The following is a 22344-nucleotide window of genomic DNA, read 5'->3' as shown; positions in this document are numbered from 1 at the left end:
GGATCATATAGCAACAGCTAGAAAAGGGGTTCAAATCCAGATCTTGCTGGCTCCAAAATAATCCAAGATAAGGAAACAGACTGAAGGAGAATTAATGACTTCCTCTGGTCACACAGTGAATGTGTCTGAAGTAGAATTTAAGCCCATCTTCTTTCCTTTTTAAAATGAATTTTATTGCTATCTTCTGTTTGTCCATAAGTTATTATTCTTGTTGCACTTGCCTTTCTCTAAAGTCATCCCTCAGAAGAAAGGATAAAAAGTGTGTGTGTGAGGTAGGATTCAGCAAAACTTACCAACACAACGAAAAAGTCTGACAGTGAATGCAGTGTTCCGCATTCATAGGCACTTAGCTCTGCAAAAAAGGAGCTATAACTTTTTCTATCCCGTCTTTAGGATAGCTAAGTGATACCCTGGATAGAGTACCAGAACTGGAGTCAGCAAGATTCATCTTTCTGAGTACAAATTTGGTCTTAGACACTTTCTAGCTGTGTGAATTTGAGCAGACTTAAACCTGTTTTCCTCAATTTACTCATCTATAAAATAAGCTGGAGAAGGAAACAGGAAACCATCCCAATATCTTTGCCAAGAAAATCCCAAGGAGAGTCTTACATGGACTGATGCTGAGTGAAATGAGCAGAACCAGGAGATCACTATATACTTCAACAATGATACTGTATGAGGATGTATTCTGATGGAAGTGGATATCTGCAACATAAAGAAGAGCCAACTCACTTCCAGTTGATCAATGATGGACAGAATCAGCTACACCCAGAGAAGGAACACTGGGAAATGAGTGTAAAATGTTTGCACTATTGTCTTTCTACCCAGGTTACTTTTACCTTCTGAATCCAATTCCTACCGTGCAATAAGAAACTCCATTTTACACACATATATTGTATCTAGGATATACTGTACTGTAACATGTATGGGATTGCCTGTCATCTAGGGGAGGAAATAGAGGGAGGAAAGGGAAAATTCGGAAAAGAAGTGAGTACAAGGGATATTGCTGTAAAAAATTACCCATACATATGCAATGTCAAAAATTATAATTATAAAATTAATTTTAAAAATAATAATAATAATTTAAAAAAAAAAAAGAAAATCCCAAGGAAGAATCAGATATGACTTTGGGACCCAAGTCTTGAGGCTGGGCTCAGGCTCTGCTATGTGCTATGCTCCCCAATGTAACACATGGAAGAGGGTAGTTAAGATTGTCAATGAGCATTTTTGAAAAGAATGCTATTTAATATCATCCGTTTCATGGTTACAGAATACAAGACTGACTCTGGGCAGCTGTCTCTTAATGCATGTCACTAATCACAGGGATTCACACATGTCTGGATCATCTTTTTGACTGACAATGTAGGAGAAAGTTCTTTGAAGCAGAAGATTAAGCTTCATGGGCTGTTCATTGTCTAGTTTTCCCACCAGTTAAATGGCACAGTGAATACAGACTTAGGTGTGGAGTCAACAAGACCTGAGTTCAAATGCAGCCTCAGGCAATTTCTACCTATATGTCACTTTACCTATATGTCTGCCTCCTTTTCTCAACTGTGAAGTGGGGGTAGCACCTACTTTTTTGTTTTGCAGATCAAATAAGATGATATTTGTAAAATGCTTTGCACACAGTAATTAATAAATGCTTATTCTCTTCTCATTCCACCTTTCAATCAGCACATGATTGTTTATTTTTTCTTTCATTAATTCCTTTGATGACATTTTTTATTCTGCTTTGAAATATTCTGTTTCCACACAGGGAATTATACATATCTATAAAAGGAGAGTATGAATCCTTTCACCACAAATTAGTGCTTTGGTATAATTTGCTGTGTGAACTCAGGTAAGTCACTTCTCTCAAATAGTATAATAATTGTAAAGGGAAGGGAATGAGCATTTATATAGGATCTAATATGTGCTAGGCACTTTTTACAAGTATCTTATTTAATTTTTACAACACTTTTTGTAAGGTGGGTCCTTTTATTGTATTTCCATTTTATAATTGAGATTATTTAGGCAAACAGGGTTAAGAAACTTGCCCAGGGTCATATAGTTAATAAATATCTGAGGCCATATTTGAACTTGGGTTATCCTGACTCCAGGTCTACCCACTGGGCCATTAGCTGGCTCCAATAAAGTACTTAGCACAGTGTCTGGCATACAACAGACATTTAATAAATGTTCTTCTTTTTCCCTTCCCCTCCTTAGTGTCCTCATACTTAAAATTAGAGTTTTAATCTGGACTGGAGATTCTTGATATTTTTTCCTGGATGCCATCAGCAGCCCATTGGCAATTATTGTTTGCATTTGTAATAAAAAGAAATGTTAAATTTCAGTTAAAAGTTAATGAAAAAAAATTTTAATATTTTTTCTCATCCATGTTCATGGTTATCCCCTGAAATCATTCTATGTATCTCTTAGGTTGTCTGTTAACTACTCCTAGATGAGATAATCTCCAAGCATCAGATTTTTCTCCAAGGAATCTGAAAACTGTGATTAAATCTAGTTTAGTTCTTTTTTCATAGTGGTCCTGGATGGTGCCCACAAAGTAAGAGTTCATTAGTTGATGGACACAATGGTGGAACATTGGGGCTGCCTTTGAACTGTGATGGAGGTCACAATATCTGTGTCCAGAAACAGCTGAACTAATTGAACTTTGGACCATTGGGACTGGTGTGGCTTGATTCTTTTTAAATGTTGGACAGAAATGAAATTTTATCTTTTTACTATCTAAAGATTCAATGGGAAGAATAAATATTAAGAGAATTGTTCAAGTATAGATTGGATTAGAGTTGTGGTAAAAAAAAAATCTAGTCAGAGGTAGTAGTTGTTATTGTTCAGTCATTTCTGATCCCATTTAGTGTCTTCTGGGCAAAGACACTGGAGCGGTCTGCCATTTTCTTCTCTGGCTCATTTTATATATGAAGAAACTGAGGCAAACAGCATCAAGTGACTCACCCAGCAGGTAAGTATCTGAGATTAGATTTTAATTCAGGGAGAGAAGTTTTCCCCAGCACTCTTATTTATTGTGCCATCTAGAATCAGAGGACTGGCTTCTAATATAAACTTTGCCATGGAACATTGGTCCAATCTCTTACTGCTCCTCTACTTCATTCTCTAAAATTTAAAAAAAGAAGGTTTAAAAGGTTAACATCTTAAGATATTCGAGCAGGTTACCTCTTTGGGTCTCAGTTTCTTTATTTGTAAAAACAAGGACAATGAATTAGATATTTATTAATTATTATTTTTGTGTTTTTTATTATTAATTTTTATAATTATAACATTTTTTGACAGTACATATGCATAGGTAATTTTTTACAACATTATCCCTTGTACTCCCTTCTGTTCCAAATTTTTCCCCTCCTTCCCTCCACCCCCTCCCCTAGATGGCAGGCATTCCCATACATATTAAATATCTTATAGTATATCCTAGGTACAATATATATGTGCAGAACTGAATTTTGTTGTTGTTGTTGTTGCAAAGGAAGAATTGGATTCGGAGGGTAAAAATAACCTGGGGAGAAAAACAAAAAGTGCAAACAGTTTACACTCATTTCCCAGTGTTCCTTCTCTGGGTGTAGCTGATTCTGTCCATCATTGATCAATTGAAACTGGATTAGATCTTCTCTGTTGAAAATATCCACTTCCATCAGAATACATCCTCATACATAATCATTGTTGAAGTGTATAATGATCTTCTGGTTCTGCTCGTTTCACTCAGCATCAGTTGATGTAAGTCTCTCCAAGTCTCTCTGTATCCATCCTGTTGGTCATTTCTTACAGAACAATAATATTCCAGAACTAGATATTTAGCTTGAGATTTATGATACTATGAGAAGACCTCAGAAATCCACTCTGCTTCTGAGATTCTGTGAATCTTGAAGGAACCAAAGGATGTGGATTGGTGGAGAAGGTGGGAGCAAGTATTCTGGGTAATGGTAATAGCCTCAACTTGGTTTGGATGTTGTCCTTTATTTTTATTTATTTATTTTTGGTAAGGCAATTAGGGTTAAGTGATTTGCTCAGGGTTACACAGGTAGTAAGAGCTAAGTGTCTAAGGCTGAATTTGAACTCAAATCCTTCTGACTTCAGAGCTGGTGCTCTATCTATTACATCACCTAGCTGCCCCCTCTTCATTCTTGAAGAGAACCAAAATGACATCATTATGTTGGGGTCTTCAAAGTACAGTGTGTCCAGTTGTTGTTGATCAGACCAATGCAAGGTTCTATCACAGGTCCAACACAGATGTGCACATGGACATTTGGAGTAGAAATGTCTCTAAATTTGTGCATCTCATGTATCTTTTGTGGTAATGCAATTTTGCTTTGCTTTAAGTCTAAAAGACCATTTTATAGAACCCAACAAAGAAACAGGTCTTAGCAAGTTGTCTTTGCATGCTGACAAGCAAACTGGCTTGGCTGGAGTAGAAAGGCTATATTAAAGATTAATGAGAAAGAACTGGCAACATTTCTTTTCTAATAAGAGTTCCTTTATAATAAAAGCTCACAGTGATAAAAATACTTTGCAGCTGACCAATGTCTTTCCTTTATAACATCAGTAGTACTGGGTGGTGGGGGTGGGGGTGGGGTAAGAAGAGAGGAGGAATAAGACTTCTGGATCTGGAATTAGAAGACCTGGCTCCCGGGGCTAGTTCTGCCCTGTATAGTTCTGTGACCTTGATCTCTTCATCTCAGGTTTCTCAGGTTGCCTAAGGAGGACAGAAATAGAGTTGGTCAAAGGTCCTGTAATAACGGCATCAGTTCATAAGTACCCCTAGCTTGAAAGAGATGAAGAGATCCAATACTAGAAAATAGTAATAATTTAATTTTTTTAAAGTTGCATTAGCTTTTTGTTTTACTTCTGTATCACAAAGGTGACTCATTGAATTTATAGTCCCCTAAGAACCTCAAAATTTTTTCCGAAGTTCTGGATAGCTACATCTTCCTCATCTTGTGCTTGTCAAATTGAACCCCTAAATTAAACCCACATCCCAGGCCAACTCAAAGATAAACCCAGCAAGTGGAAAATATTAATAAACATGGCAATCAGTACTCTCAGAAGCCCATGAGAGAGAAGCATGATTCAGCTGTACAGCAATTCTGGTAGCCAGAGAGTTTAAGCAGAGGATCCATTAAATAATAGCTACTGGTTTGTGACTAATTTTGTATATCATTCATTATTCATCTAAAAACATAGTGTTCAGAAATGTCCCGAATCTGTGCTCAGTCTGGAAAAAATGCTTAGTAGGGTCTATCTCACTGTGCCCAGCCATTACTTACGGGCCCTATGATTACTACTGAATCATTCCTATTTGTAGATAAGAAATTCAACATGTAACAGAGTTTGAAGTCTCTTTCAAATCTGCTTCTGTCCTTTATATATTTTTTTAAACAAAAAAGTCTAGTAAAGTCTTTTGGAATCAGGGAATCACTTTTTTTTTCCCCAAAGTGTAGGAGGGGAAAGCTAGGAAGTACCTATGCAAGACCCTAAGGATTGATTTGTTTTAACCCAACTAGAAAAATTCTACTTATTTTATAGTAAATAGGTTGTTTGGGGGCACATGTCTAGGAGAGCTGAGCTAGAGTACAAGGGAGGAGCACATCTTCTGACTCAATCATCTGGTCACTATCCCAGGGCCCAGGACTGAGCTGAAGAAAATTGTCAAATATGATGAAGAACCCAATAGTGCTATATTTGTCAGCAGATGACTTAGATTCGAATTCTGTCTCTTACGCTGATTACCTTCACCCTGGGCGTACATTTCATGTCTCTGGGTTGCAATTTCTGTATTTGTAAGATGATGATGAGAGTAATACTAATAATACTAGTAAAAGTAATCATAATGGAACAATCAACTATTTCCCTTTATAGAGGGCTCAGAATTTTTCAGGTCATTCTCTAATTTTTTGTCAGCAGTTCTGCTGTGTTTTGACTCCCCAGAACATTATCTATCCTATCTTTCTTTCCTTTAGCCTCTTTTTGTAAGTTGTCTTTCTCTGTTCCATTGTAAGATCCTTGAAGTTAGGATCCTTTCTTTTTTCTTTGCTAGTCTTCCCAGTGCTTAGCACAGTGCCTAGCACATGATGGGTATTTAATGTTTATTTAATTGGCTGCCCAATCTGGGGCATGTGAGAATATGAGAAGCTTATCAAGGATATAATTTTGCTGCGAAAAAATTTTCTGTCTTATGTGCATAAACATAATAAACTCTAGAACTTGTGCGATATTTCATGTTGAATAGACAATATAGGGAATCCAGTCCTCAACCCCTTCAATCCTGAGACCCAAGGAATATGGGAATCAAAAACCACTGGGAGCTCCTGGACTAGAGGGTCTCTGAGGCTCTTTTAGCCATAGAGATATGATCTCAGGAATGTTGTCATTGTTGTCCTCCACCTACCTCCTAGCACCCATTCCAGATGTTGTAACAAGTTTCACAGTTGGATAGGAGCTTGGAGGCCTTTAGTCTAGCCCACAATGACTGCTGGGGAGGGGAAAGAAATGAGAAATCGCATCCTCTCTTTTATTAGAAGATGAAAGGAAAACTTGAAGAATCCTGACAGTGAAAAGAGGGGAAAGGGAGAGACAAAAACAGACAGAGAGAGACAGAGACTCTATCCTCTCCTACTAAGTTAGTCCTTTATGGCTCCAAAAGCTAATAATCCTCTATAGCAGATCTTCCACTTTCCCCAGTCCCCTGCTTGGGAAAATTAATCAGGAATCTCACATTGTACATACCCTTCAGCAAGAAGCTAGAGCAAGTGGAACCAAGAGAGATTCCAGTTCATATTCAGCTTCTTCACTCTTACTACATTTATATATCTACTAATACATACATGTGGTAACTCCCATGAGAGAATGTAAGTGCTATGAGGTCAGGGACTGTTTCATTTTTGTCTCTGTTTTGCATAATACTCTACTTTCCTCTGTAATGGACTGTCCTTCCCATTCCCAGAATGGGGGGATGCGACAGTTCTTCCTCACCTTTTAGAATACCTGGCTTACTTCAAGACTCAGCTCAGATGCCACCTTATGCAAGAGACCTTTCCAGAGCCTCCATATACATGAATTTTCTCTCTAAAGTTATCTTTCATTTTCTTTTTATCTGTGGATAAAAAAAAAATCATCACTTAGAATGTCATCTCCTTGAAGGGAGGGAGAGTTTTTGTATTTGTTTATATTCCTGGTAATTAGTATGTAATAAATAATCAATGCTTGATGATGGATTGGATTTATTGATTTATATCCCAGAACAGTAGTTCTGCCTTTCTCGTAGTTGGGGCTTAATAGTTGCTTGTTTGATTGAGAATCAAACACTAACCCTAACAAATTGTCATTGTTTTACTTGAGGATCTCCAGTGTAGAGGAACTCACTACCTTCCTGTAGAGATTAAAATTATCTCACCTACAATAAGAGAAACTGAGGCAGAGATCTGAGCCAATGGCACTTTATTAAAGGAATATATATCCCATTTTGGGACAGCCCTATAGAAACTTTATTTTGAATTGAAATCCTCTCTCTATAACTTAAAAATAACAATAATATTAGCTAATATTTATATAGTGTTTCCTATGTTTCTGGTGGTGTGCAAAGCAGTTAATCGTGACTCTTTTTCCTCATAATAACCCGAGAAGGAAGTATTATTATTATTTCCATTTTATAAAGGAAGAAACTGAAATGGGTTAAGCGACTTGCCCAAGATCACACAGCTAGTATGTGAGGCTGAATTTGAATTCAGGCCTTTCTGACTCCAGCTCCAATAGCCCTAACCGCTGTATTACCTAACTTCTACCTATTGGTTCTATGTCTGCACTTTGGAACTAGGGAAAACAAACCTAATTCCTTTCCCACAAAATATACCCACAATAAATACTTGGAGATAGCTTTCATATTTCCCCTAAATTGTCTCTTTTCCAGCACACCCATTTCCTACAACAGATCCTTATGGGGCATAATCCTGAGACCATTCACCATCCTAATAATCCTCTTCTATCTATATTCACTTCAATTTATCATCATCTCTCCAAAAATGTGGCTCCTAGAATTTAACACTACAGTCTAGATGTAGTTTAAGATATTGATTTTTTTCAATGATTTCTGCCTTTTAAAAAGAGAATTTAGAACCTCAATTTGACCTCATATATTTAACACTTCCTAGCTGTGTGACCCTGGGCAAGTCACTTAACACCAATTGCCTCAGGGAAAAAAAAGAGAACTTGGAATACAACATGGCACAATGGATAGGGTGCATGGTCTAGAATCAGGTAGACTCAGCTTCCTGAATTCAAATCTGGCCCCAGACACTTACTGGCTGTGTGATCCTGGGCAAGTAACTTAACCCCATTTGTCTCAGTTTCCTCATCTATAAAATGAGCTGGCAGAAGGAAGCAAAAACCTTTTTGCCAAGAAAACCCCAAATAGGGTCACAAGGAGTCAAACATGACTGAAAATGGCTGAACAAGAAAAAAGATGGAGGATCTTTGTACGCCCAAAGGAGTAAGTCACTTCCAACAGAATACCACATACTGTGATCAGTGGTGACCAGGAATGATCATTTTGGCCAGAAGGCTTTCTTGACCCTTCTGAAAAGATACTCATTTGTGCGGTCTGCTCCACCTACTTGGCAGGTCCTGCCTTGAATTGGAACTTGAAGCAGGTACTTGGGGTTTAGCAAAATGGTTTTAAGCCACAGAGACAGAATCTTTAACTGTGGCTTGGACCTCCTCCCCGTCCCCCCCCCCCCCCTCAATGAGTCAGCACAGAACCCATAGAAACAAGGGTCTTTAATAAGAATATTGTAGCTCTGAGAAATCTGCTCATTATTTTTTCTCTCTCTACAGAATACAGAGAAAGCCTTGGCTGAGCTGAGACAGAAAGGGCTCTTAGGATGCTGGTTTTACAAGGGCTGGTCTTCTAAAAGGGGATGAATAGTGCACATCAGGGTGTCTGGCTGATAAAGATAAAGGCACCTCAGCTCCACAGGCTGAGCCCAAGGCTCCCCACATCAGAAAGCAGACCCCAGCCAGAGAAATCACAGTCACAGATGGGATGACAGTCTCTGCTTTGTTCACCTGGCAAAGGCATCTGGCTCCCCTGTTGTTCTTTGTGTGCCTGGATTGATGCACCACACTCTGGTAAGGAGGCCCCCTGTGATGTCTTGCCTTTGCTGCAGCTCAGGCAGAGCCAATGGAATGATAGATTGAGAAACAGGAAAATGCTCTGGAAAATGAAGGAATTAAAAAAAAATCAATGTGACATAGTGTTGAGACCACTAGAATCCAATATCAGAGGACCATATCTGAATCCCAGCTCTGCCATTGATTATCTGTATGCCCATGGCAAGGTCACAACTTTAGATCTTGGTCACCTTATCCTATAAAGTGAAGGGGTTGATTCTACTCTACCAAAACTCTTCCTGCCACTTCTCTATTCATATATCCATTAGCGACCCAGCTAAGCAATCAATGGCAATAGAGAAAAATGCTGGGCTTGAAGTCAGAAAGCCCTGAATTCAAATCCTGGCTCAGAAGCTTATTAAATGTATGATCTTCTGCAAGTCATTTAATGTCTTTATGTGCCTCAGTTTCCCCATCTGTAAAATTAGGATCATAATGACTTCTGGGACTATTGTAAAGATAAAAGGAGAAGATATTTATAAAAGTTGTTTCTGCAAATTTTAAATAGGTATGTAAATGTTAATTATAATTATTTAGGCCCTGGTTGCCTCTCATCTAGATTTTTTTCAATATCCTTCTTAATAGTCTTCTTGTTACAGTCTCTAGTGTAGTAAGACTAAGTCTTAGTATTTTAATAAGATAGTAGGAATGAGTTTGTTCATTTAGCAAAACTAATGCCATTTTATTCTAAGTACAACTGACTCCATTTTGTTTTAAGTCTCTTGCACACTTAGATTAATAAAATCTGATTGTATGCATTGAGATATGTCATTCTAATAGTTTTCTGTCCAATAGTTAACAAATGTAACAGTAAATCGGCTGTATGAGTACATTGCATATTACATTCTGTCAAAATAATTTTCCTAAGACACAGGTCAGACTATGTCGCTCATTTGTCCAAAATCCTTCTCCCCATTGCCTAGAAGACACAATACAGATTTCTTAATCTGGCCTTCAGAGTCTCCACAATCTGTCTCTTTATTATTCTTCCATTCCAAGCGATATTATGGATCCATTCTTGAAGTCAATAATTGTGTGTCCTTCTTCCATGTAGTCACACCATATATTCCCCATGCCAGAACTCAGAATGCCTGTCTTCCTTTAAGACTCAGTTTAACTGCTACCTCCTCCATGAAGTCTTCTCTGAGGAATCTCCCTCCAAATTGTTAGTGGTCTTTTCCTCCTCAATTTTGTTTGTTCTATATTTATCTGTGTATAAATTATAACTCCCCATCCCACCTCCTCTCTAAGCCAAATGTAATCTTATTGAAGGCTATTTTAGCTATTTTTGTACCCTCATGGCCTAGCACAGTATCTTATCTGTGCTAGTCATTTAATAGATATATATTGAATTAAATTGAAGCTTTAAGGTCCTTTCTACTCAACAATTCAACAATTTATGTTCTGAAGTAATATATATCTGTATGGTACTCCCAGTATTCCTTAGTTTACACTAGGGACTAATGAGGGGAGGGGAAGAGATGGCAAGCAGATATCAGGCTTGGTTGATGGGTGAGTGGAATGGAGAATGGAGGGGGAAGAAACGTCTAGAGATGACTCTCTGCTTTTCTGGAAATGACTGGCCATTATAATGTAATAAATTTAAAAAGACCAGACAGAGAGATAGGAGACTTTAGTTATAAGCCTAGCTCTGCCATCATCCAGGTGTATGGCCTGGATATAATTTACTTTATTTATTGGATAGACAATATCCTTTCTAGTGGCAACATCCTTTGAATGCCCAGGAAAGGAAGTAATTAATGCCTTGCAACCAAACATGTTTATTCTAAGAATTCCTAGGCTTGTTGGGGTTTATGAAAAATATATCCTGGTTTGCCTTTTACATGCTCCCTTTGAGCATGTGCAAATGTTCTGTGCCTTGAAATGGGCTACACCACTCTTTTTGAGTAAATATAAAAGCAGATCTAACCTCACAAAGATAGTCCAAAAGTGACTCGCAATCTCCCTTCTAATCAATTCTAAACTCTTTATCAAGGCAGGCAACACTTTTTGTTAATTATATATCTCTAATTAATATCAATCTCCTTCCCTTCTTCATCTCTCAAGTTACTCTCCAATTGATTCTGCCAAAATAATTTTCTTAAAGCATAGGAGTGACTTTGTCACCCACCCTGCTCAAGAAGCTTTGCTGTTGTTTGTTCATTTTCAGTCTTGCAACCCCATTCAGGGTTTTCTTGGCAAAAATACTGGAGTGGTTTGACATTTTCTTCTCTAGCTTATTTTACAGATGAGGAAACTGGGGCAAACAGGATGAACTAATTAGTGTCTGAGGCTGGATTTGAACTCAAGTTCTCCTTAGTGCAGGGCCAGCACTCTATTTACTGTTTTACCAAGCTGCCATTCTTTATAATCTCTAAAATAAAATTCAGTATCTCTGCGTTGGAATTTAAAGCCTTTGACAATCTGACACAAGTCATTCTTCCCAGTTTATTTGACCTTCAAGTATTCTACAATCCCTGCAAACTGGTTAATTTGTATTCCCTAACTTTGAAATATTCTCTTCCACTTCTATGTTTCTGAGCCAAGCTGTTTCCCAGCCTGGAATGCATTTCCTCTTCCCTCCGACCTCTTAGCATCGCCAGCTTTCTTCAAGGTTCAGCCCAAGTACCATCTCCTACCAGAAAATCTCCTGGTTTCCCGAAGTGTTAATGATTTCTCTTGTCAAATTATCGTATATAGATATGTTTATATGTTATATTTATGGACACATATGTTATATACACATACATATATAATTTATATATATATACATATATATATATATATATATATATATATAATATGTGGTTTTGTATTTCAAAACTATTTCCCCACACTAAAAAACCTTCTATCTGCACCAAAGAACTGATAAAAAAAAGTATACATAGAATGATTTTAATCCATGTGTGTATCTATATCTATATTGGTGTCTAATGGTGGTCTTCTCTAATCTACATGATTATTTTATTATATATTTAAAAGGAATATTAAGTTGTATATAATAGATTTGCAGTTTCATGTGCAGTCATCTTTTTATTATGTTATATTATGGAAATGCTTATTTTATTCTAGAAATTAAAAATCAAAATAATAAAACTAAAAACAAAACAAAATACTCATCTTTAAAAGAAAAGTCAGGGGCCAATAACATTTCCAAATATGCTTTACATTCAAAGATTCTTAACCTGAGTCTGTGAATTGTTTGTTTTTCTTAAATATTTTAATAATTGTATTTTGTAATTGTTTTCATTTGTAATCGTATATATTTTATTCTGTGCTTTTTAAGAACTATTGGGAGAAGGGTTGGCAACTGCTATACATCAGGGCTTGATTTATTGTTTTGTTTAATGTCTAGACTTTAAAAAGTGATGAAGAAAATGTTAATAATGCAGATTAACCTATCAAGATATTTTTGCCAATATTTCTCTATATATCTTCCACAGAAGATTGCCCCAGTGAAAAGGAGACCTCCCTTGAGTTTTCTTAATATTCTTTCTTTTTAATATGATTTTCACTTTATTTATTTTTTTTCCAATTAACAAGCATTTTTCTTGCCCTACCTGCACTGTAAAAAAAAAAAAAGGGGGGGGGGAAAGGTTTGCAAAAATTATTCCTAGTCTAGCAAAATAAATTCTCATATTCACCATGTTAAAAAATGACAACTTGTATCTTCACAGTAAAAAAATTGCTCTTTGAGTTTAGGCACTTTTTGTTTGTTTGTTGAATTCTGTCTCCAATGCATAGCACAAACTTAACCATGTTTGTTAGATTATAATGGATTGCAATTTCTCCATCTTTTAAGGGAAAGTTTGCATTGCATAGGTCATTCTATTCTTCTAAGATGTTTTCTCTCAAAATCACTTGGATCTATCTTTCAAAATTCTGCATAAGAAAGCTTCTCAAAGAAGTCTTTGGACCTGATGAAGTGCTGCACTGATCATTTGTATAACCCTGTTTACTTGAATACCAATGTCCTTGGTGTGGGTGTCTGGGTGGTTATCATCCCACTGTGAGGATAGGAATCACATTTTTGTGTGTTTCTTTTTAACTTTATTTTTAACATATAAAGTCATATAAAACATATTCCTATATGAGCCATGTTGAAAAAAAAAGCAACAAAAATAAGGAGAAAAAAGCATACTTCAATCTGCACTCAGAATTCATCAGTTCTCTTTCTACTGATGGATAGCTTTTTCATCATGAATCCTTGGGAATTGTATTGGATCATTGTTATAATATTGCTATTACTTGTGTTCCTCTCACTTCACTTTGCATCTGTTCACATAACTCTTCCCAGGTTTATCGGTACCCATCTTCCTCATAATTTCTTATCACATAACAGTATTCCATTACAATCCATTATAATCACATAGCACCATTTGTTCAGCCATTCCCCAGTTGATAGACAAGGCAAGAACGATGTTGATGGGTCCTTGTTATGTACCGATATCTGCAATATATTGGAAACCCTTTTCATTGGCCCTATGGGACTTGTGCTTTCTGAGTCTCCTCAACCTGCAGATTTCGCATTTCTAAAGAAACCATTTTTAGGGAGGTCCAGCAGCATCTCTTTTGTTTAGCTCCCAGTCATTGGGATAATGGGTATTGTGGCAGAGATGGATGTACTGCCTGAGATTTCAAGTGGAACCAGCTTCGGAAGTCAATAAAAGGGGAGAGAGGTATTACTCTTTGTCGGAGGCATGCGTTAGCTACTATAAAACAGCTAGATAGTGCAGTGAATAGAGTACTGAACTTGGAATGAGGTTAAAGTTTGAATCCTGCCTTAGACATTGTATTATCCCGGACAAATAACTTGACCTTTGTCTGTCTCAGTTTCCTCATCTATAAAATAGAAATCATAAAAACATCTATCCCACTGGATAGTTGTAAGGATAAAATGAGATATTTGAAAAGTCCTATGCAAACCTCAAAATGCTAGCTATTATTATTAATTCTTGATGTGCAGTCACTTTATACTCATAACTTTTCTATTTTTCATTAGCAAAATGGGAATGATCATACATCTTGTATTCCCCTCACAGTTTATCCTGAAAATCAAATCAGATGATGTCTGAAAAGTGTCTTGAAAATTTTAAAAGGTGTCAGCTATTATTACAACTGGATTGAGTTGTCAGCAAGGCAGGCAGAAGACTGAATGGGCTATCAGGAAAAGGGCACCAAGGAGAATGGGAGTGTCTGGAGAAAGCAACCCAGAATTCATCCCACTGGGATGGATGCTTGCCTACCCTTGAAGCAGCCTCCAACAGTGAGAGCCATCAGAATGACCTGTGATAAATCAAAGCCTGAGTCCAGGGTCATTATGTATCTGAGGATATAACATGAAACCAAGATTTCCTGACTCTGCGGCCAATTCTCTAATCTGTAGTACCTCTCAGTGACTCAGATAATATGCATTTAATACGTGCCTACTGTATGCCTGACACTGACTATGCTAAGTGCTGAGGATGCAATGAAGGGCAAAAGAAAGCCCCTAATCTCACAAATAAAAAGAATCGGTAGCCTCTCTTACCTTGAAGAGATCACAACCAACATAACCTTAATATACGTATATTGAACTGAATAGAATTGAGTTTTGATATAGAGAATTGTATTCCATTGTCTTTTTCAAGTCAGTTCCCTTTTGTTCTGGTGACTGGGGGAGTCATGCAACTTCCTACATTTCAAAGCCAGATCTAAGTTCAGGGTAGCTGCCATTTCTTTGCAGTTTTGAGTCAAGCAGGCTCAGCCCAAAGCTAAGCTTGCACCAGCACATCAGGATTTGTTTCTTTTTCTAAAACCTATTGTTATGGCTGAGGTGCCAGACCGGAGTGGTGACCCCATTCCTAATACCTATAAGTCTAGCCAGCTAATGTTTATAAAATTGTCAAAGACCCACAATTTTAAATATCTGGATGCTTCCTTGACATTTCTCCTGGAAATCTAATTGTTTCTGAATGGCTCATTTAGCTGCTGGTTCAGTGTCTTGACTGGGGACTAAAGAATCTCAAAATAATGTTTGTTGAAGTGATCTATTAAAGTTATATTTGCTCTTTAATTCCTAAGGCTAATCCTTGCTAATTTTTAAACGCTCTTTTAATGTGCTTGAAGCCCTTAATGAGGGCCATTATACAAACAAACCATTAAGCTGAAAACCAAAATGTCAACACGAGCTTGATGGGCTCATTTTCTGGATGTTGATATACTGTAGCTGGTTGATGGACGGGAGCCAGAACATACATACACAGGCACATAATAACAATGTCCGACAGTTAAATAATGCTTAGACTAGGTTATCTCATTGGACTCACATGACAAAATATAGAGAGTTCAATTACTATTATACCTATTTCTCAGATGAGAAAAATGAGGCCCTGAAAGGATTACATTATTTATTCCCCAGAATAACGCTATCAACAAGTCAAATCCAAGTCTCCTAATTCAAATCTAACAGTTTTTCTATGCACCTGCTGTATCTTACACAAACAACTGTGTAAATGGAATTTTTAATGAGTTTATTAACCCACACATATCAATGAATAACCTTGAGTAAGATATCTGAGTACCTATGGCAGCACTTAACAGGTCAAACAATTCATTAATGAACCATAATTCAAGTTCTGAGCACTGTGTTGGGTGCTGGATATATAAATAAGAAGTGAAGCCTTTGCCCTCAAGACACTTACATTTTAAATAGGAGATAATCTTTATATCTATATACATCTATATGTATATCTAACTATACCTGTATCTATGTCTATTTATATTTATATCTACATCAGGGTAGCAGCAGGGAAGAACATTTTGGCTTCAGGATCCAAAAAATAGGAATAGTGTTATAGAATAGAAGTAATGTTGCCACTGATTGGATTACTTTTGCCAGAGAAAAAGATAGAAGGACATGGGGAAGGAGGATGGTGGAAGGAGGGAGGGTTGATGGTACCCATGAAACAGCAGGACAGGTGCCTGGAGGAATAGCAGGGTGAGATGTGAAGCCTGATGTGGGGCTGGCTTGATAAAGAGTGGGTCAGCCAGAAAACATTGTACACAGCAACAGCATGATTGTATGATGATCAACTATGATAGAATTAGCTCTTCTTAGCAATGCAATGACCCAAGACAATCCAACTAAGCTTTAAATGGAAAATGCCAACCACATCCAGAGAGAGAGAAAGCGAGGGAGAGAAAGAAAGAAAGAGAGAGAGAAACTATGGAAACTGAATGTGGATAGAAGCATATCATTTTCATCTTTTTTTCTCTTGTACTTTTTTCTTTCTTATGGTTTTCCCCTTTTGTTCTGATTTTTTTTTCTTCACCAATATGACTCATATGGAAATATGTTAAGGTTAACCTTAAAAAAATTAAATTACATCTTTAAAAAGAGTGGCTCAGGTGAGTTTTTGTAACAAAATTCTCACAGGATGCAAGAATTTGGACAGTACCAGAGTTGTCTTTGTCTTTTGGATTTGACTTATACATGCAAACACAGGCAACTCTTTATCCTCTCAGGCATATGATTTATTAACACACCCAGATTCACAAGGACATGCTCAGACATACCTTTTCTAGCCTTCAATCTATACCTCCAGCAAGGTTTGATAGCAAATTTTACACACACACACACACACACACACACACACACACAGATTTTAAAATTTTTCCAGTTACATGTAAAACCTGATAGCAAAATTATAAAGAATTCTCCCACTATTGAAGCCTAGTGATTTTACCTAGATTTAAGAAGACCCAACACAATCTTTTATTGCTCTCTCACTCATGAATGTGAGGAAGCCAGAGATATACTGATGTTCTATTTTAAGAGGACTGCCAGCTGTTATGTCCAATGTTATTCAGACAAGTGAAGATGAACTCTGCCTAATGGCTTTGTTAAGTCAGGCATTTTTTCCTGAGTCTGTTCACTTTGTCATGTAGTTAATTAATTCATTTTTCTGTAACCTCCTTCCCCAAAATGATTTTCAAATCATCTGCTGTTATGTCATGTAAAAAATCTTAGGCTGAGTCAGAGCTGGTTACTAGTCTTAACTTGGTCACAAACTGAGTTTCATCCCTTCCCTGGACCTCAGTTTTCTCATTTATAAAATTAGGAGAGGCAGAGTGATTTAGATTCTAGATTCTAGAGGATAAAGAGATGCTCTCTGGTCTGTGGAAAACCTGGGCTCCGGCTCACCTCTGGCATCTACTAGTTGTGTAATATTGGTTGTCTCTTGTTAGTTGTTGTTTGCCTACCTTCTCGAAAAGGATCAAAGATTTCATGAGGGTGACAACTTGATTTGCACATGAATTGGATCTAAGTGAAGCAGAGCTTCAAAAAGTCATCAGAGTCTCCAGAGTCACAAGATAAAAGTCAAGAGACTAGCAATGGCCAGTGTAATGGATGACCTTGGCCTTTCCAAATTTGATCTTTCTGGGTTTCAGTTAATCTGAGGCAACTCCCACTTAGTGACTAAGGGCTGGATAAGAATTGAGACAAAAATATGGCCCAATTTACCATCACAAAACTATCAATTTGGAAAGGGAAGACCCTTAAGAATTTCTGACAAGAACAAAAAAAAATTGCTATTTATATTCTTTGAAAACCATCAGAACCTTGCTATGTACAATTTCTTAAGAATAACATTCAGAGGAGGTGCCACTTTGCATTGATAGATTTTTGTTTTCTGGGTTTTTTTTTACCTTGAACTTTCTACACAGATGAAATCAACTGTCAGGAAAAATAATGAGGGGAGGGAATATGACATGGAGGATCAGATCGACATTGAAGCTTTTCTTCTACTGCTTGACAGAAGAGACAAGGTATGAAACAAGAAACAAGGCATAGCAATCTCAGATATGATCATAGCTCTCTATACTTGAAGGATGAGCTGGAAGGAACCATAGGAGCTCATATAGTCCAAGTAACTAAAATATTTTTTGTTGTTGATAAGGAAATTGAGGCCTAGAAAGCTTATATGTTGATTTATTTTGCTGTATAAATGCACATTCTTACTTTGTTACAAAAAATGCTTATTTGTTTCAATGGTGAGTGGGGTAGGTCATGGGTATGTAAACAGGAAGGTAAAAAAATAGCATCGATACAACATGTATTTAAATAAAAAAATTAAATTAAAATAATGAGAAAGTTGGGGTGCATTTCTAGTTTGACTTTCTAGGTGCATTTGTCAGTCTGAGGAAATGTAGTGAGAAGGCATTTCGCTGGCTTTTTCAGAGCCTCAGTTTCTTTTTCCGTAAAATGGGAAATGATGATGATGATTGACCTACCTCTCAGGGAGAGTGGGAGGAAAGTGCTTTGTAAGCCTGAAAGTGCTACAGATATGGGAATGAGGAAGAAGAGGATGTCTCGGGATATTCGCTCTCCACTGTGACCCGTGCTGGGGAAGCTTCTCAGTAGGTCAACTGAATTCTTAAGCCGGGTGAATCAGGTCGGGCTGCCGCCGGCTTCGAGATCCCTCAGCCTGCAGGACCGCCACGACCAGCCTTGGCTTTGCGGTGCGCTGGGAAACAAAGGAGTAGGAAGACGCACCCGAAACTAGAGGAGAGCTACTGGGTCCCCCAGCGCCCAGCCTTGGGGGAGGGCACCGCGGGGGCTGGGCTCACTGGGGTCGGGGAGGAGGTGAGGGGGTTGTGGCGCGGAGAGGGAAGAGGGGGAAGCTAGCGGGGGTGTAGAGAGGAGAGAAGACGGAGGAGGGAGGAGGGAGGAGGAAGGAGGGAGGAGGGAGGAGGGAGGAGGGGGCGAGAGAGCGGTGGTGGGAGGGAGAAGGAGGAGGGAGGGAGGTGTGGAGAGGGTGCCCGCCCCGCGCCCCGCGCCCCGCGCTGGCAAGCCAGGGGAGGGGATTGCTGCAGGCTGTTGCTGTGCAGACTCTGGCAGCCGCTCTCCTTTCAGTTGCGGTTGGCTTTTGTTCTGTTCCTCCTCCAGGTTCTCCTCCTCCTCCTCCTTCTCCTGAGTCACTCTCCACTTAAAGCGAGGGCTTTCCTGCGGCTTCGGGCCCCAGTGCCTCACGCACATTTTGTGTGGGACCATAACACGTTGCGCCTTCACTGAATCATTCGTTCTTGAGTCTGAGGAGACCCTCCTATTCTCCCGTCTTGGACACACACGACCACAGAGCAGCATTACTCAAAGGAGCTCCCTTGGTGGGAGTACCACCACGTCCGTGCCCTCCGGACACTTCCCCCAAGCTCGAAACCCACAATTAGCGATCAATCCTTGTCCATCCCTAAAGTGCCGTTATCCTGGAGAGACGGAACACACCTTAAAATGAACGAGTTAGGTGATTTTATGGGTGGAAGGAATTCCTGGGGAGGAAGAACCTTTTGCTAATGCAGGTCAGCACCAGAGCTACAATTTATAGCCTCAGATGAGAGACTAACCTAGATTTTTGTATCTCCAAGATCTGCTCCCTCATCATCCAGTTTGCTAAGATGCCTCCCTGGGAAGAAGCCAGTACCGAAAGCCGTCTGAGCCCTTAAAACACTTTGTCAATATCTGCTCTTACTGGCCCGGGGATTATCGGGTGGGGGCGATGACCTACAGAGATACAGGAAGATTCCCCATGATCTCTATCCCTCACAAGCCCAGTCCTTGTCCCCATCACAGAAAAACGAACATTCTTTTCATTCTGTTCATGATGGAGTTCAGGTAGGAAAGATGCCGAGACCATTGTCATCATCACTTGTGATATAGAGCAAAAGCCCTGGGTTTGATAGCACAAAGTTTAAAACTCAGTTCTGTCACATACTAGCAGTGACATCTTGGGAAATTACATAACTTCCCTAAACCCCAGCTTTCTCAACTGTAAAATGATGGGATGTTTATATGTGAGGTCTCTAGAGCCCCTCCCAGCTCTAATGCAATATATGATCTTATGATTTTGATATGCAATTTGTATAGGAACTCGGAGAGAGAGAGAGAGAGAGAGAGAGAGAGAGAGAGAGAGAGAGAGAGAGAGAGAGAGAGAGAGAGAGAGAGAGAGAGAGAGAGAGAGAGAGAGAGAGAGAGAGAGAGAGAGAGAGAGAGAGAGAGAGATACCAAAATGAGGAAAAAGCAGAAAACAGCAGGTGGACCCACCCATGTTTATGGTTCCTAGTGTGTAATAAGGGCAGCTAGGAGACACAGTGGATAGAATTTGAATTCAAATGTTGCCTTAGACACTAGCTGGGTGGCCTTGATTAATCCTGTTTGCCTCAGTTTCCTCATCTGTATAATGAGCTAGAAAAGGAAATAGAAAACTACTCCAGTATATATGCCAAGAAAATCCCAAAATAAGGTCATAAAGAGCTGAATGCTGCTGAAATACATGAACAACAAAAGTGTATTATATGTGTTATCTCTGTGGGTTCTTGCAATGACCCTGTGTAGTAGGTATTACATGTATTACCTCCATTTTATAGATGACAGGTTAATACATTTACCTAAGGAGATATAGTTTGTAAGGAGCTGGAACACTATAGGCCTGGAACTTCAAACTTCTGAATTCAAGTCCAATGTTCTTTATACCATACAACCTCCATACTTTATTTGTACACATACATGAGGCAGGAAAGCAGAAAGGAGAAATGACAGCCTCAGAAGTTATGGAGCATATTGTGTGTATAGCATACACACACATAATATAAATACTGCTTAGCAATGTCTTATATGTTCACTGGGCCAGAGAAAGGCATTTTTTCCTTTTTCTTTTTAGTTTTTTTTTTTTTTACTTAATATTTTAAAAATTATATGTAAAGATAATTTTCAACACTCACTTTTATAAGATTTTGATTTTCACTTTTTTTCCCCTTCTTCCTTCCTCTCTCCCATCCCTAATACAATCCCTAGCAATCTGATATGTTATACATGCACAATCATATTGAATATATTTCCATATTAGTCATGTTGTAAAAGAAGAATCAGAATAAAAGGGAAAAATCATGAGAAAGAAAGAAAAAACAAAAAAGTGAAAATAGTATGATTTTTGTCTGTTTTCAGATTCTACAATTCTTTTAGAGAAGGTTTAAGTGTTTGTTACAGGAAGAAAGGAAAAAAGTATTTTAAAGTGCCTATTATGTGCCAAGCCCTTTACAAATATCATCTCATTTGATCCTCACAATGGCCATGAAAGATATGTGCTATTGCTATTTTTAATTTACTGTTGAGGAAACTGAGGCAGACATTGGTTTTGCCTATGTTCACACAGCTAATACCTGAGGTTGGATTTGAACTTCGGTTTTCTTGAATCCAGATCCATTCTTGTAATTATCTACTGTACCACCTAGTGGCCAACAAGTGTTGGCCTGGCATTGAAATAATATCTCAGATATTCTGTAGCAGAAGGTAGAGAAATGCTGGAGGACACTGCATATATATTTCTCAGTTCAATTCAGTCCAACGAACTTTTATTAAGCACTTGCTTACAGTCCATTAAATTGTGGGTTCTTTGATGATGGACAATGCCTTTTGCCTCTTTTTGTATCCCCAGAACTTAGCACAATGCCTGACACATAGTAGGAGGTGCTTTGTGTTATTGATTGAGGGAAGGGGAGATATAAATACATAGTATACATAAATAAATAAAAAATTTCTTTAGGAAAGAGAGAGCTCTAAGAACTGGCAGCATTTGGAAGGACTTGTGCCAAGAACTGAGGCTTGCTTCCTGTAGCAGTTGATACTTGATCATAACCTTGAAGAAAAGTAAAGATACTAAGATGTACAGATAAAGACAGTAGTCTATCCAAGGCGTGGAAACATAGGGCAGTCTGCATTCTAAATCCCAAGCTCTTGTCACTGCATCTCTGGACCACAGCTCAAGTATGCAGTGGAAATATATGGACAGCCAAGAATATCCTCAGGCTTTTACTTAATGTCTTCTTGGCATTCTGTAAATAAGTAACCATGGTTAAGAAGGAAAGGGACGGCCGTTTGGGGTCTGGTTTTCTGAGAACTGGCCAATGTGCCCAAATGTCCCTGTGGGATCACAGGCCCCATGCTTTGACTAATTCCCAACTTTGCCTTTACAAAAATGAGCTCTAAGACCTTGCAGAGCAAGGTTTAGTGGAAATGTGATCCTGCCTTGGAAATGGCAGGCCAGCCATAAAAGACCAAAGAGAGGCTACAACACAAATCTGGACTTAACCAAGTTGCTCTCAGAGTAAACAGAAAATAGCACTTCAGAGTCT

The 22344-nt window shown here is 38.3% G+C and overlaps 1 long non-coding RNA gene across 2 annotated transcripts in view; it reads right to left on the bottom strand.

Moving 5' to 3' along the window:
- Positions 1-3342: 3342 nt before the first annotated feature.
- Positions 3343-22344, bottom strand: part of LOC141543122 (uncharacterized) — an 80959-nt gene continuing 61957 nt past the window's right edge. Inside the window, exons 1-4 of one of the 2 annotated variants that reach the window (XR_012482342.1) lie at positions 18451-19790; positions 9070-9217; positions 6982-7102; positions 3343-4705 (exon numbers count right to left, since the gene is read on the bottom strand). This is a non-coding gene — a long non-coding RNA (uncharacterized LOC141543122). Of the gene's footprint in view, positions 4706-6981; positions 7103-9069; positions 9218-18450; positions 19791-22344 lie in introns of those variants that run through there. The other variant, XR_012482343.1, reaches the window with a different exon arrangement.

This window comes from Sminthopsis crassicaudata, chromosome 1 (assembly GCF_048593235.1).
Source record: "Sminthopsis crassicaudata isolate SCR6 chromosome 1, ASM4859323v1, whole genome shotgun sequence".
NCBI classification, from domain to species: Eukaryota; Metazoa; Chordata; class Mammalia; order Dasyuromorphia; family Dasyuridae; genus Sminthopsis; species Sminthopsis crassicaudata.
The sequence above is the reverse complement of the archived record's forward strand: the minus strand, read 5'-3'. Positions and strand labels throughout refer to the sequence as shown.